General features: G+C 36.7%; 1 pseudogene; it reads right to left on the reverse strand.

Annotated features, from left to right (window-relative positions):
* Window positions 1-13,678: 13,678 nt before the first annotated feature.
* LOC143641733 (olfactory receptor 8I2-like) lies at window positions 13,679-14,634 on the reverse strand (annotated as a pseudogene).
* Window positions 14,635-15,464: the final 830 nt, after the last annotated feature.

Consider the following 15,464-nt stretch of genomic DNA (forward strand, 5'->3'; position numbering starts at 1 on the left):
TATGAGAACAATATCATCTTGATTCCAAAACTAGGCAGAGACATATCAAAGAAAGAAAACTTCAAACCAATATCCTGGATAGATGCAAAAGTTCCCAATAAATTCCTGGCAAAATGATTAAGAAACATATCAAAAAGATACTACATCACGATCGAGTGGGGTTCATCCCAGGGATGCAAGGTTTTTTCAACATATGAAAATCAATAAATGTAATTTATCACATCAATAGACTTAAAGATAAGAATATATGATCATCTCAATAGATGCAGAAAAAGCATTCGACAAAATACATCACCCCTTCATGTTTAAAAGACTAGAAAAACTAGGGATAACAGTAACATAACTCAACATTGTAAAATCTATTTATTCTAAGCCCCAGACCTACATAACTCTAAATGGAGAAAAATTGAAAGCATTCCTTCTAAAAACTGGAAAAAGACAGAGATGCCTTCTTTCACCATTTCCACTTAACATAGTTCTTGAAACACTGCAAGAGCAATTAGACAGATGTAAGTAATTAAAGTGATACAAATAGGAAAAGAAGAACTCAAATTAGCACTATTTGCCAACCCAAAAAATCCCACCAGAAAACTTGTAGAACTAATAAATATATTTAGCAAAGTAGCAGGATATAAAATCATCACCCATGTGTTTCTATACATCAGCAACGAATTCACTGAAAGAGAAATTAGGAAATCTACCCCATTCACAATAGCCTCAAAAAAAAAAACTGACTCAATCTAACAAAAGAGTAAAAGGCCTCTACAATGAGAACTACAGAACACTTAAAGAAAAAGTTGAAGAAAACCTCAAAAGATGGGAAGATCTCCCATGCTCCTGCTTAGAAAGAAATAAAATTGTCAAAATGGCAATACTACCAAAACATTATGCAGATTTTATGCAATTCCTTTTAAAATCCCAACGACATTCTTCATAGAAATAGAAAAAAAAAAAAAAACAAGAAAAGTCCAAGGCTAGATGAATACACACTAAGTTCCACAAGACCTTTAAGAAAGACATAAAACCAATACTCTTCAATTGATTGCAGAAATTATTTTGGAAAAATAAGAGACCCAGATTAACTAAAGCAACCTTTAGCAAGAAAAGTGAAGCAGGAGGCATCACAACACCAAACCTTAAGCTACACTACAGAGGCATAGTAACAAAAGTGGCATTGTATTGGCACCAAAATAGACTTTAGACCAATGGTACAAAATAAAGGACACAGAGACAAACCCAAACAAATATGGTTATGTCATACTAGACAGAGGTGCCAAAAACATTCACTGAAGAAATGATATCCTATTCAATAAATGGTGCTGGCAAAATTGGAAATCCATATGTAGCAAAATGAAATTTAATCTCTATCTCTCACCCTGCACAAAAATCAATTCAAAGTGGATTAAAGACTTAGGCAATTAGAACAGAGACCCTGCAGCTAATAGAAGAAAAAAATAGGGCCCAATATTTATCACATCAGCCTAGGATCTGACTTCTTTAACAAGACTCATAAAGCGCAAGAACTAAAATCAAGAATCAATAAATGGGATGGATTCAAGTTAAAAAGCTTCTTTTTAGCAAAGAAAACAATCAATAAAGTGAGGAGAGAGCTTATAGATTGAGAGAAAATCTTTACCACATGCAATTCTGATAAAGCATTAATCTCTAGGACATATAAATAACTCAGAAAACTTTACACCTAATAATAATAACAACAACAACAACCCAGTCAAAAAATGGGCTAAGGTACCTAACAGACACTTCACAGAAGAAGAAATAAAACTGCACAACAAATATATAAAAAAAATCAACATCTCTAGCAATTAGAGACATGCAAATCAAAACTACACTAAAATTTTATCTCACTCCTGTCAGAATGGCAATCATCAAGAATACAGAAAACAATAAATGTTGACTAGGATGTGGGAAAAAAGATACACTCATACATTGTTGATGGGACTGCAAATTTAAGTACATCAACCACTATGGAGACTTTTCACAAAACTTGGAATGGAACCACAATTGGACCCATCTATCCTACTCCTCAGTTTATACCAAAAGGACTTAAAATCAGCATAATACATTAATACAGCCAAGTCAATGTTTATAGCAGCCCAATTCACAACAGCTAAACAATGGAACAAACTTAGGTGCCCCTTAATAGATTAATTGATTAAGAAAATGTGGTATATAAACATAATGGAATGTTACTCACCTTTAAAGAAGAATGAAATTATGGCATTCACCACATGGAGTTGGAGAATAATTTGCTAAGCAAAATAATTGAATCCCCCAAAAAGCAAAGGCCAAATATTTTCTCTAATATGCAGTTGCTAATTCACAATAAGGCATGGGACACTAAAGAAGAATAGCATTACCTTAGATTAAGTAGAGGGAAGTGAAGAGAGTGAAGGGGTTGGGATGTAGGGATAGGAAAGATAGTAGAATGAGACAGATGTTATTACTCTATTTATATAAGTGACTACATGACCAAAATGATTGTACAACAATCATTATATCCCATCTATATATGATATATCAAAGTGCTTAAATGCATTCTACTGTCATGTATAACCAATTAAAACAAACAAAAAATTTTAAAAATAAAGCATAAACAGAACTTCCCAGAATTATGTAATTTCATAAAAAAAAAGAAATTTAAAATTTATAAAGATAGAGGAAGGCGTGGAGATACAAACCAAAGGTATTCACAATGTCTTCAATGAAATAATATCAGAAATTTCCCAAATATAATGAGTGAAATGGAAAATCAAATGCAAAAGTCTTCCAAAACTCCAAATTTACAAAGTTACAACAGATTCACATGAAGACATTATAATGAGAGTGTCTAGTATACTGAATAAGAATAGAATTTTAAGGCTATAAGAGAAAAACATCAGACTATATATCCTGGGAAACCAATATGGATCACAGTTGATTTCCCAACCCAGACCTTCAAATCTAGGAGGTCCTGGAATAGCATGCCAAGCTCTGAAAGAAAATGGATGCCAGTCAAGGATCCTAAATCCAGCAAAATTAAGCTTCAGATTTGAAGATGAAATAAAAACTTCCATGAAAATAAACGAAGTAAACAGAATTCACAACCAAAAGTCCTCACTTCAAAATATTCTCAAAAAAGTCCATGTATATTAAATGGAAAAATGAAAAAAAAAGTGAAGAGAGGAACTAAACTAAAGAATTATTCTAGCAAAGGATAATTAAATTAAAAACTTAATTTAAGTTAAATTAAATTAAAATTCAAATTAAAAACTAGAAGTCAACCAAAATGATTGGAAACACAAATCACATCTCAATAATATTCTTGAACACTATTGGCCTTTATCATTAATCAAAAGACATAGACTGACAGATTAGATTAAAATCAAGACCCAATATATGCTGTTTTCTAGAGACTCACCTCATAGTCAAAAACATTGACAGACTGAAGGTGAAAGGATGGGAAAAAACATATCACTCACATGGACTGTATAATCAAGCAGGGGTTTCTATCCTCATATCAGATGAAATGGACTTCAGGTCAAAGTTAATCAGAATGGAAAAAGATGGAAATTTTATACTACTTAAAGGAACGATACATCAAAAAGATATAACAATCATGAATCCCCTACCATTGTGCACCTATGTACATCAAACCAAACCCTTCTCAACTTTAAAATTCAAATAGATCACAACACAACAATACTGGGTGACTTTACCATGCCACTGTCACCACTGGATAGATCCTCTAAACAAAAACTAAATACAGAAACCATCAAACTAAAAAATATCATTAATAACATATACTTAACTGACATATATAGAATATTTCAGCCATCAAAGAGCAAATACACTTTCTTCTCAGCAGCACATGGATCTTTCTCTAAAATAGACCATATCTTATTCCATGAAGCAACCCCTATAAAATACAAAAAATAGAGAAATCGGGCATGGAATAAGAGAAAAAAAGTATTTAGAGGTAAATGAAAATAGTGATAAAACACATCAAAATCTCTAGGTCACCATAAAGGAAACACTACAAGGAAATTTCACTGCATTGTGTTTATTCATTAAAGAATATAAAGTCAAAAAATAAATGACCTGACATTACATCTGAAAGCCCTAGAAAAAGAAGAACAAGTTAACACTAAAAACAGTAGAACACAGAAAATAATTAAAATAAGAGCTGAAATCAATAAAATTAAAACAAAAGAAAAAATTTTAAAAATTGTCAAAACAAAAGCTTGGTTCTTTGAAACAATAAATAAAATTGATAAACCCTTACCCACACTAACAAAAAGAAACGAAAGAAATAGAAAACTCACATAAATCAAATTCATAATGAAAAAGGAAATATCATGAAAGATAATACTGAGATACAGAGGAATAATTAGAAAGCATTTTGAAAATTTATACTCCAATAAAATAGAAAATCTTGAAGTTATCAACAAATTTCTAGACACATATGACTTACACACACACTAAACCAGGAGGACATACACAATTTGAACAGACCAATCTCAAGCAATAAAATAGAAGATGCCATCAAAATCCTACGAACTAAAAAAAAAAAAAAAAAACATAAGACCAGATTCTCAGTCGGTTCTACAAGATCATCTATGAAAAATTAATAACAATGCTTCTCAAATTATAGAAACAGAAAATGAGGCAACACTTCCAAACTCATTCTATGACACTAATATCATTCTGATACTAAAACCAAAGATCCATCAACAAAAGAAAACTTCAGACTAATATCCCTGATATATATAGATGCAAAAATTCTCAATTAAATTCTGCCAAATTGCATACAAAAACATTAAAAAGAGAGTGCACCATGATCAAATGGGATTCATCCCAGGGATGCTAAGTTGTTTCAACATGTGGAAATCAATAAACATAATTTATCACATCAAAAGACTTAAAGGATCTCATGAAAATCCTAACAGATGCTGAGAGAGCATTCAACAAAATATAGCACCTCTTCATATTCAAAACACTAGAAAAACTAGGAATATTAGAAATATACCTCAACATTGTAAAAGTTATTAATGCTAAATCCAATGCCAAATTCATTCTAAATGGAGAAAATTTGAAAGCATTATTTTTCTAAGAACTGAATCAAGACAATATGCCCTCTTTCACCACTTTTATTCAACATTGTCCTTGAAACTCTAGCCAGAGCAATTATACAAGAGAAAGAAATTAATAGAATATGAATAGGAAAAAAATTCAAAATATCACTATTTGCCAATAACATAATTCTGTATTTAGAAGAACCCAAAAAATATTCCTCCAGAAACATTCTAGAACTCATAACTGAATTCACCAAAGTAGCATGATATAAAATTAACACCCAAAAAAATCAAATTTGTTTCTATAAATCAGTGATGAATCCACTGAAAGTAAAATTAGGAAAATGACCCCATTCACAATAGCCTCAAAAAACAATAAAATATTTGGAAATCAATCTAACAAAAGAAGTTAAAGAACTCTATAATGAAATATATGAACACTAGAGAAAGAAATTGAAGAAGATCTTAGAGATGGAAAGAACTCGGCAGAGCCAAGATGGCAGAATAGAGGAGGCACTTTTTCTGGCTGCTCTGTGGCATGAAACCAAGAAAGCAGTCAGGCAGTTTCTCCACAAGGTTTCACCTAGATGGAATACAACATCTCAGAGTGGGCGAGAGGACCCCTATACAGCAGATTTTCTCAGAAACCACCAGCACTGCAACAGCCTGTGCAGAAATCAGAGCTGCATTCCAGTAAGACTCCAAACTCTGGACCAAAGCCTGCAGTTCTAGCGTGCACAGGGCTCTCAAGTGGCGCAGCAAAATCACCTAATCAGCACCTCTGCAGAACTTCAGACTGTGCTCTGCTCCCACACAGGACACTGAGCTGCTATCTAGCCACAGCCCAAGGCCATCCCAGCTCCCTCCACCTCATCAGACACCCCGGCACTGGAAGCAGACTCACTCCATCTTGGAAAACTTTTTTCACCATTTTTTGGTGGGTGTGGCTATCAGCACTAATTGAACAGGTACCAGGTTTACAACTCCCCTCCCCCACCCTTCTCAGCTGCAATAACTTGGCACAGTGTCTACCCACCACAAAACAGCTCTTAGTTGAACAGGAGCACAGTGCCGACTACTGTCAGGCCACCCACATGGTGTGAGCCTAGGGGCGAGAGGTCTTGCAGTTGGGACCTTATAAGCAACAGAGGGGAGGAGTCTAAAGCCTGGAGAAAAACAGAAGAAATAGGATGGGGAGCTCCATTTAGGAGAGGGAGATGATGGGTGGGGGCCTCAAGTCTTATCACTCTGGTTACCTACACCACCCTGAGGGCACAGACTCCAGCTTAAAATACACAACTCCACCTACTGGAAGGGAAGAGAAGGAGGAAAGAAAAGGAATTCTAAGAGTATTTTTTTTCTTATTATTTTTCTTCTTTTTCCTCTACCCTTCTATTCTCTGGCCCTCACAACCTCAACATATGTGAAACCAAGAACTTTGCATGATATAGAACTTTGAGAATTGAGTCACCTGAATAATATAGAAGAATTGCATAAGGCCCTCCTTTTTTCTTTTTCTTCTCTCTTTTTTCTTTCTTTCTTTCCCTTTTTTCTTCTTTCTTCTTCTTTCACCCTCCAAATTTTACTACTTTTACATCCTGCAATTTTCTAAATACATATGTGTGTTTGTTTTTATGAACTCTGCTGTCCTCCCATGTACTTGTCTACCCTAAATTACTTTCTGTCTATTCCCCTGTTACTAACCCTCTTCATTAGCGTTCTCCTACAAATTTCCTAAGTTATATTAACCCCATATCCTCACATCTTTCCCGCTTAGCATATTGTCCTACGCCTGACCCTGAGATCATTGTCTGATGCCAGAAACTGTAATCCGTCTATGAAATTACTGATTATATTTTAAATAATAATTGAATCCAACATTTCTGGACATTGAGACTAAACTATAAATGTCTTAATAACAATAATTTGCTCATAGGTGATGTATGGTTGATATTGGGATCTGTTAACATTGTCCTTCCCTACAAAGGAGGGATCTTGGAACCATACAAGAACACTACAAATCTATAGGGTAAAAACAATAACACACCAGTCCCACAGAGCTAGAATGAAAGAAACGAGAGCAACAGGAAAAGACAAGGGAAGAAAGTACCACAAACAAATCAAGACAATACATCATTAGAAGAATTGACAGCTACAGCAAAAAAAAAAATGTCAGAGAAAGATTTGAGGATATATATGGTTAAAATATTCTATTATCTCAAAGAAGACATACACGAACATATACAAGCAGTGGAAGATCACTTCAAAAATGAGCTACATAAACAAATCCAAGAAGCAAAAGATCACCTCAACAGGGAGATAGAGGTTTTAAAAAAATTAAATAAAATCAGAAATCCTTGAATTGAAAGAAATATCAAGAGAGGAAATAGAAGAAGCCATCAAAAGATTACCAATCAAGAAAAGCCAAGAACTGCATGGATACACAGCCGAGTTCTACAAGACCTTTAAAGAAGAACTAATACCAATGCTCTTCAATTTATTTCAGGAAATAGAAAAAGAGGGAACACTTCCAAACTCATTCTATGAGGTCAATATCACCCTAATTCCAAAACCAGAAAAAGACATCAAAGAAAGAAAACTTCAGACCAATATCTCTAATGAACAAAGATGCAAAAATTCTGAATAAAATTCTGGCAAATTAAATACAAAATCATATTAAAAAGATTGTGCAACAAGATCAAGTGGGATTCATCCCAGGGATGTAAGATTGGTTCAACATATGGAAATCAATAATGTAATTCATCACATCAATAGTCTTAAAGATAAGAATCATATGATCATCTCAATACATGCAGAAAAAGCAAATACAGAACTCTTTTATGTTCAAAACACTAGAAAAAGGAGGGATAACAGGAACATATCTCAACATCATTACGGCTATCTATGCTAAGCCTCAGGCCAACATTATTCTAAACGGAGAAAAAATGAAGACATTCCCTCTAAAAAGAAACAATTCAAAGATGCCCTCTCTCACCACTTCTATTCAACATGGTTCTTGAAACACTGGCCAGAGCAATTAGACAGATGAAAGAAATTAAAGAAATATGTACAGGAAAAGAAGAACTTAAATTAGCTCTGTTTGCTGATGATATGATTCTATACCTAGAAGATCCAAAAGACTCCACAAGAAAATTTCTAGAACTAGTAAATGAATTCAGCAAAGTAGCAGAATATAAAATCAACACCCATAAATCAAAGGAATTTCTGTATATCAGTAGTAAAGCCTCTGAGAAGGAAATGAGGAAAACTACCCCATTCACATTATCCTCAAAAAAAAAGATACTTGGGAATAAATTTAATGAAAGAGGTGAAATAAAATACAATGAAAACTACAGAATCCTAAAGAGAAAAATCAAAAAAGATCATAGAACATGAAAAGATCTACCTTGTTATTGGATAGGCAGAATTAATATTATCAAAATAACCATACTACCAAAAGCAGTGTACAGATTTAATGCAATTCCAATCAAAATCTCAATGGCATTCCTCATAGAAATAGAAAAAGAAATCATGAAATTCCTCTGGAAAAATAAGAGACCCAGAATAGCTAAAGCAATCCTTAGCAGGAAGAATGAAGCAGGTGGTATCACTACACCAGACTTTAAACTATACTACAGAACAACAGTAACAAAAACAGCATGGTATTGGCACCAAAACAGGCTGGTAGACCAATGGTACAGAATGGAGGACACAGAGACTAACCCAAAAAATTACAACTATCCCATATTAGACAAAGGTACCAAAAACATGCATTGGAGAAAAGATAGCATCTTCAACAAATTGTGATGGGAAAACTGGAAATCCATATGCCACAAAATGAAATTAAACCCCTATCTCTCACCATGCACAAAACTTAATTCAAAATGGATCAAGGACCTAGTAATTAAAGCAGAAACTCTTCGTCTAATATAAGAAAAAGTAGGCCCTAATCTTCATCATGTGGGATTTGGCCCCAACTTCCTTAATAAGACTCCTATAGAGCAAGAATTAAAACCAAGAAACAATAAATGGGATGGAATCAAACTAAAAAGTTTCTTCTCAGCAAAAAAAAAAAAAAAAAAAAAAAAAATCTGTGATGTGAATAGAGAGCCTACATACTGGGAGCAAATTTTTACCTCTCACACATCAGATAGAGCACTAATCTCTAGGGTATATAAAGGAATTCAAAAAGCTAAACACCAAAAAAACAAATAAACCAATCAACAAATGGGCCAAGGACCTGAACAGACACTTCTCAGAAGAGGATATACATTCAATGAACAAATATATGAAAAAATGTTCATCATCTCTAGCAATCAGAGAAATGCAAATAAAAACTACTCTAAGATATAATCTCACTCTAGTCAGAATGGCAGCTATTATGAATATAAACAACAATAAGTGTTGGAGAGGATGTGGGGGAAAAGTACACTCATACATTGCTGGTGGGACTGAAGATTGGTGCAGACAATATGAAAAGCAGTATGGAGATTCCTTGGAAATCTGGGAATGGAACCACCATTTGACCAGCTATTCCTCACCTCAGTCTATACCCAAAGGACTTAAAGACAGCATACTACAGGGACACTGTCACATCAATGTTTATAGCAGCACAATTAATAATAGCTAAACTGTGGAGGCAACCTAGATGCCCTTCAGTGGATGAATGGATAAAAAAATGTGGCATACATACACAATAGAATTTTACTCAGTATTAAAAAAGAACAAAATCATGGCATTTGGATGGCATTGGAGAAGATAATGCTAAGTTAGCCAATCCCAAAAAACAAATGCCAAATGTTTCCTCTGATATAAGGAGGCTGACTCATAGTGGGGTAAGGAGGGGGAGCATGGGAGGAATAGATGAATTCTAGATAGGGCAGAGGGGTGGGAGGGAAGGGAAGGGGCAGGGGATTAGCAAGGATGGTGGAATGTGATGGTCATCCTTATACAAAGTACATGTATGAAGACTCAAATTGGGGTCAACATTCTTTATATACAAACAGAGATTAAAAAATTGTGGTATATATGTGTATTAAGAATTATAATACAAAAAAAAACAAAATACATGTATAAAGGTATGAATTGGTGTGAACATCTTTATATATAGAGATATGAAAAATTGTGCTCTATATGTGTAATAAGAATTGTATGTATGATATGTCAAGATCATTGTACTGTCATGTGTAACTAATAAAAAAACAAAAGAATTGTAATGCATTCCACTGCTGTCATGTATTTTAAAAAATAAAATCAATAAAAGAAAAAAAGAAAAAAAAAGAAGATGGAAAGAACTCCCATGCTCTTGGACAGGCAGAATTAACATTGTCCAAATGGTGGTACTACCAAAAGTGTTATACAGATTTAGTTCAATTCCTATTAAAATCCCAATGACATTCTTCATAGAAATAGTAAAAGCAGTCATGAAATTCATTTGTAAAAATAAGAGAGCCAGAAGAGCCAAAGCAATCCTCAGCAAAAAATATGAAGCAGGAGGCATAACAATACCCGAACTTAAATTATACTACAGAGCCATAGTAACAAAAAGGACTATTTCTTTTTCTTACTGCTGTTTTCAGTTTAAGCAGGCAAGACTGGGGGATGTAGAGTACTTTCCATATTAAAATATCCTTCAGGTAATAAATGACCATGTGAATTATTATCCTTTCAAATTTGATAACAGTGACATCCCTTTACCAGGAGCAAACATCATAGCTGAATACAAAGTGGGACTATGATCATAAAGGAAAGATCAAACAAGGAAAGTGGTCTAAATCAGAAATCAGGAAGAAAAGGTGTGCTACAAGTCGCGCCCTGGTAGAGCAGTGGGTGCCTGGATTTAAGCACTTAGTGGATGTCGGCCTCAGTGTTGTCATGCATGAGGTGAGGTTGTGGCAGCAAGATACTGCTCCTCAGAAGTGGAAATATGCATCACGATAGCCGGGCAAACCTTTGACTCAGAACCTAAAGTCCAGTGGAGCATTGATGGACAGTGAATGGATGGCCACCACAGGAAGACATTGGAGGTGGCCAACACAAAGCATGCCATGGAGCTGCTGGAGTGTCCATATGAGTGGAATGAAGATGGGTTCTGAAAGCTGGAGGAGATGGAAGTAGCCACCTGGGTGACAAGCTGTGGAATCCAGGGAGTGACGGCCATGGTCTCCAGTATTCACATAACAGGAATCAGAACCACTAGAGAGCAAGGGTGGTGCAACAGGAATCCACGCCAACGGGTGTAGGTCAAATGCACCAAGAATGTGAGTGGGAAAGAAGAGTGTCTTCAACCAATTGGGCTGGGAAAACCTCACAGCCAATGCAAAGAATGACAGATGCTTATCTCTCACAATGGTCAAAAAAATCAACCTGAAATTAATCAAAGACATAAGACCTAAAAGTATGGGTGAGGGTTTGGATCTTCCAGCATTTTGTATTTTTTTTTAAGGCATAGACATCTGTTCAACATGAAATACATGAAAGTGTTTCAGAACATGGAGATAAATTGAAATCTGAAAATGAGTCATGCTCTGCTGACTGCTGCAGAGTAGCATTGCATACCACAGAGGAAGTGATGTTGAAAGTCCAAGTTTTAATTTTTCCACGTTGTACTATCCACAGAGAATGAGGATGCAGAAGCAACCCTGGCACCTTCAGTGTGGGATGTGTTCAAGGACAGCTGAGTGAGGATGATGTAAATGTGCTTCTGAAGATGAAATATAACAGAAATCATACTGCTAATCGTGATTTTCCAGATAGGAATGGCAAGAGCCCCTGAAGAATTTACTTTACTATAAGAGCATGCAATAATCCATGTGTTTAAGGAACTGAACAGTTCACAGAAGAATTACAATAGGTCACAAAATAATGAAAAAAAAAATGTTACATCACTAGCAATTAGAGCAATGCAAATTAAATCTACACTGAGATTTTGTCTCACTATAGTCAGAATTGCAATTATCAAGAATGCAAGTAACAATAGATGTTGGTGAGGATGTGGGAAAAAGATTAACTGATACATCGATAGTACATCGATAATGGGATTGTAAATTAGGGTGAGCTTTCTGAAAAGCAGTAGGGAGATTCCTTAGAAAATTTAGAATGGAACCAACATTTGACCCAGTTATCCCATTATCCCACTCCTTAGTATATATTTTTATATCCAAAGGATTTAAAAGCAGCTCAATTCACAATAGCTAAGCGATGTAACCAATATGCCTTTCAATAGATGAATGAATAAAGAAAATGTGGTATATATACACAATGGAGTATTACTCAACCATAAGTATGAATGACTTTCTGACATTTGCCAGCAAATAGATGGATCTGGAGACTATACTGCTAGGTGAAATAAACAATCCCAAAAAATCAAGGTTGAATGTTTTCTCTGGTATGTGGATACTAACACAACCCGAGTGGTGAGGGTAAGAGTAGAAGTTCAGTGGATTAGACAATGGGAAATGGGGGATAGGAAAAGGAAAGACAGTGGAATGAATGTGATGCAATTTACCCCTGTACCCATAGGAAAACAACTCAGTGAATACCACCATCTTGTACATCTACAAGAATGGTATCCTAACGAGAATAATATATATTTCATTCTTGTATAATAAAGTCAAAGTGGATTCTATTGTCATGGATAACTAAAGAGAACCAACAAATTTTAAAATAAATAAATAAATTAAGATAACCTGGTACTTTCCTATCAATAGTTGGAGAAGGGAGACAGCATGAAAAGGAACTGCAACTGTAGTTTAATTCTGTCCCAGGGATGGAATTCTAAATTTTCTGAAAATACAATCATACAATACAGTGGTGGAGAAAGGGAGAGTCAAGCTTCAGCCCTGAGACCACCCAGTGTCCTCCTTAACATCCACTTGGTATCTGGGGGTTTCAGTTGTTGTCTGAATACAGTGTTCTTTCTTCAAGAAAAAAAAAGGAGGCGGTGCTTAAAAAACCATTGAATTGAATAAATATTGATTATTGATTGTAGACCACAGATAACTAAAGACTAAGGAGACTAAGAAGGAATAGCAAGTAAAGGATCATGAAATGTTCAGGAAAAACCTGTGAGAACTAGAAATTCATGATATTTAGAAAGATAAAGATCAAAGACAATGCATTCTACTCTTTGGATGTCTAAGCAGAGAATGGGTTGAATAGTTGCATCAGGAATGGTCAGGTAGTTTGGAATATAGGGGGGAAATCAGTAGGTTTTAGAAATGTTAAAAATGTGTTCCTCCTGTTATATTCAGGAAAATGATGTCAAGAAAGGAAAAAAAAAAAAAGGAAATTCATGATTAGGGGCCACAGCATGAGAGTGATGATAAAGATTTGAGAATACCATTCCAGAAAAACTCACAGAAAAAAAAAAAGAATTCTTACGCATATACTAAATAGAAGAATTATTTTAAAATGATTTTTATGGTACAATATGAAGAAATCAAGATTTGTATGTTTCTGTGGTGGAACTGTATGTAAAACCACTGAAGTGAAAGACCTTCTGGGGAGGGAGGAGAAGCAGCAGGTGATGGGTGGGGACGTCCATCCACAGGTGAGACTCAGCGGGAGGGCAGGGGATGGAAGAGGTTGTCTGCACCCCCTGGGCATCAGACCCCAGGACCAAGGCCAGCTGTGCAGCACCCAGAGCTCAGACTCCGCTGGCAGCTCAGCCTTTGCAGCTCGACCTTCATGTCTCCGTTCCTCAGAGAGTAGATGATGGGGTTCAAGGAAGGGGTGAGGATGGAGTAAAAGATGGTGCCAGACGACCCTGGGTGGGGGAGTCCTGAGAGGCAGACCTCAGATAGGTGAAGCTTCCACAGCCGTAAAACAGAAGGAGGGTGGTCAGGCAGGAGAAGCAGGTGGACAAGGCCTTCCAGCGACCGTCCCCCGAGGGAATCCGTAGGAGGGTGGAGAGGATGCGGATGTAGGAGAGGACGGTGAGGGTGAATGAGCTCAAGATGAGGCAAAGCCCACCTCTTGCCTGCGGTGGAAGTCAGCACAGGAGAGCCTCATGAGAGCGGGAATGTCACAGAAGAAATGCTCCACTCCGTTGGGCCAACAGAAGGGCAGGGAAAGGTATTGACTATGTGGAAGGCAGAGTAGAGGGCCCCGCCCACCCCCACCCACCCAAGACAGGATCGCCAGTGCCCAGCACCGCCAGTTCTCATGATGGTCCCATAGAGCAGGGGCCTGTAGATGGTCACGCACTGGTCATAAGACATGGCCATGAGCAGAAAGCACTCAGCTGAAGTAAGCATGAAAAACATAAGCTGAGCCACACACTCGAGGTAGGAAATGACCCCAGGGCCCTGTAGGGTGGGAGCCAGTGCCTGGGGATGGTGACCAAGGTGTAGCTCAGGTCCAGAAAACACAAATTCTTCAGGAAGATGTACATGGGTGTGTGGAGGCGGCTGTCTCTGAGCACAGCTGTGATGATGGACATGTTCCCTAGGAGGCCAAAGGCATAGACCAACAGGAAAGAGACAATGACGACTGGCCTCCATTCTTGGATGTCTGAGAAGCCCCTGAAGATGAAGTGAGTCACTCTGGTCTTATTGGACATTTCTCCCTCTCTGAAGTTGTGTTCAGATGCAGTGGCCACAGATAGCTAAGAGGAGGTCAGCTGGGAATATGTCCAGGGAGGTCCTTTGTCTAGAGAGGTTCATCTTCTCTCAATGGAAACACATCTTAGAAACAGCTTATATAAGAATCATAATCCAGGAAATTGTATTTTGATGAATCACTCTGCAGCCAGTGCCCCAAGTCAACTGCTCTGATTACACTGCAGGAAAACAGTGTCTCATGGAAGAGAGGAGAGGAGGGGAGGGAAGGTAAAGCAGAGAGGAGAGGATAACAGAGGAGGCAGATGTCTGACAATTTTTCCTCCCATTCATTGTGGGGGCTTCAGATAAGAGGTCTCATGTACTTATTTCATGCATTGACCCAGGTCACCACTTGGGGTGTTTCAGTGAATGGAGAGATGGGTCTTTTTAACCCCTTCCATCCTCATGGTGCTCCTGCCCATAGATTTCCCCAGCCCTCCTAGGTTTTATAATCCTTTGGAATAATACTTTGGAAAACACTAGCTATAATAAAAAACTAGGAATGGAACCCTGAAATGACACTGCTGTCCCACTCTTTTGTATTCATCCAAAAGAACTAAAATTGGCCTAGTATAGTGACACAGCCACATCCATCCACGTTTACAACACAACTCCCAAGAGCCAAGATAGGGGACCAGCCCAGGAGCCTGTGAAGACATGAATGGAGCTAGAAAATGTGGACTAATATGGCTGAGTTTGCTCAGCCACCAAGAAGAATGAAATGATGTTATTTACTGTAGATGGATGGAGGTGGAACAAAGGGATGGAGATGGAGAACTTCATGCTGAGT

This window comes from Callospermophilus lateralis, chromosome 5 (genome assembly GCF_048772815.1).
Source record: "Callospermophilus lateralis isolate mCalLat2 chromosome 5, mCalLat2.hap1, whole genome shotgun sequence".
In the NCBI taxonomy this organism is placed as follows: Eukaryota; Metazoa; Chordata; class Mammalia; order Rodentia; family Sciuridae; genus Callospermophilus; species Callospermophilus lateralis.